This window comes from Terrapene carolina, unplaced genomic scaffold (assembly GCF_002925995.2).
Source record: "Terrapene carolina triunguis isolate 2854851 unplaced genomic scaffold, T_m_triunguis-2.0 Scaffold130, whole genome shotgun sequence".
Taxonomy (NCBI): Eukaryota; Metazoa; Chordata; order Testudines; family Emydidae; genus Terrapene; species Terrapene triunguis.
In genome coordinates, this window is record NW_020664481.1 from 3,090,209 (window position 1) to 3,092,589 (window position 2,381).

Consider the following 2,381-nt stretch of genomic DNA (forward strand, 5'->3'; position numbering starts at 1 on the left):
ACACACACACACACACACACACACACACACACACACACACACACACACAGTTTCCGGTGTTTATAGTTTTTGGTTATTTTATTTTGTTTATTTTTCTGGCAGACTCAAATATACAGCAACAAAGGCCTGAAAACAGCAGCTGGGCGCCTAACCAATAACGTGCTGCAGTGATCACACCAGCAACAGAGGGACATTTCCCTACGCCGCCAGCCCCTCTGCACTGGGGGTACGCCCATGCCCACCCCACTGGCTGCTGCAGCCCGGCTTCCGTGCGCTCGCTCCCCGGCTGCAGAGCGCGAGCCCCTTCTCCGCGGCACGCGCTCCACTGGGGGTCTGCGCGCCACCGGCGGTTGGCTCCTCGCGCCACAGTTGCGCGTGCGAAGTCGGACTGGCGGCGGTTGAGCTGAGGAGAGAAGTGCGGGCTGCGGGCAGGGGCTCGACTGACTGACTCGGGGTGGGGCGGCCGCCGCTGCTGCTCTGTGTGTACGGTCTCCCCCAGGGGCCTCTGACTGCCCGAGCGCCCCCCTGCCCAACAACACCGCCACGGCCCCACCCTGCACCCCCACATACTCCACCCCTCACAACCCCCACACACCCCATGCCCTCTGTCCCCCTACCCCCATATACACCCCATGCCCTCTTTCCCATATCCCCATGTACCCCACCCTGCACCCCCACATACTCCACCCCTCACACACCCCATGCCCTCTGTCCCCCTACCCCCATATACACCCCATGCCCTCTTTCCCATACCCCCATGTACCCCACCCTGCACCCCCATGCCTTCCATCCCCTTCACCCCATACCCCCATGTACCCTGCCCCACACCCACAGGACCTCCATCACCCTCACCCCTGCTCTGCATCCCCTCACCTCACTACTCCCACCCTACATCCTCATATACACCCCATGTCCTCCACCCCATCACCTCATACCCCCATGTACCCTACCCTGCCCCCTGACACACCTACCTTGCACCCCCATGTACACCCCATGCCCTACACCCAATATACCCCTGTGTACTCCTCACCAGCATCCCCTACTCCCCCCACTCCAAACAACCTGCACCCCCTATGCCCTATATCACCCTCACTCCATATACCTGCACTCCCCACATCACTCCTGGGGGAATTCTGCGCCTCTGCATGTGCACAGAATTCATGTCCCCTGCAGATTTCTTTGCTCCTCCGCAGAAAAATGACTTTCTGACAGGGAAGCAAAGGGAAGCTGCAAGAGCAATCACATACCACTCCCTAGCAGTGCAGGTAGGTCGTTTCAGGCAGCCGGAGGAGAGGTAAATCACCATGGGGCTGGGGACACCCCAGCCAGTGGCCCCTAACCTGAGCTGGGATCAGCTGCTAGTCCCATCTGGGGTGTAGGCAGTAGAGGATGGGACTTCCTCTTCCCCTGCAAGGAGTTGCTGGGGCTGTGTCAGATCCACCCCCAGAAACCTCCTCCAGCTGCAGGAAGCTCAGCTGCCTCCCCTGCTTCCTGCCCACATGCTCCTCAGCTGTGGGAGGGAGGGGTCACTGTACAGGGAGCTGCTCCCTCATCTACCCAACCCCCGTGCAGCCAAACCTCCCATATCCAGAAACCCCAGCCAAGCCTCACCTGGTACATCCAGAACCCTCACTAGCTTTCCATACTCGACCCCCACCCTACTGAACCTCAACGCCTGCATCTGGAGCCCCCCTGCATCCAGACTCCTAGCTTCCGGACTCCGACCCCTGCACCCAGGCCACGCCCCAGTGAGCTCCCTGCACTCAAACCCCCACCCCCTGCACCACCCTGAGCCCCCACATCCAGACCCCCATGCCACTGACCCCCAATTACCTGCACCCAGACCCCCACCCCACCAAGCCCCACTCTCCTAGCACCCAGACCCCCCCTCTGAGCACCTTCACCTGGAAGCCCCTGCAGAGTCCCATTGCTCCTGCAGCTGGAACTCACCCACCTACCCCTAATGAACCTCTATGCATTCAGATCCCCCACACCTAGACACCCCCCCACTGAGTTGAGGTGATCTCCCACCTTCGTGCAGCCAGTGGCCTGTGCTCCCCACTGCCATGCTGGAGCCTCTGCATTTATTTATTGATAAATGAAACTTGTAGAATTTTAAAATATTGTGAACAGAATTTTTAATTTTTTTGGCACAAATTTTTTAATTTTTTTGGCACAGAATGCCCTCAGGAGTACCACATACTCCCCAAACTGCATTCCCCATGCCTTGTACTACCTTACCCCGTACACCCACACATACCAGCCCACCATGTACTCCAGTGCCCTATATCACCCCTGCCCTCACCCCATACACACACACACCCAGCCTATGCAGTATGTCCTATCATACCCCTACTCCATATATGCCCCCTCCTGCCCTA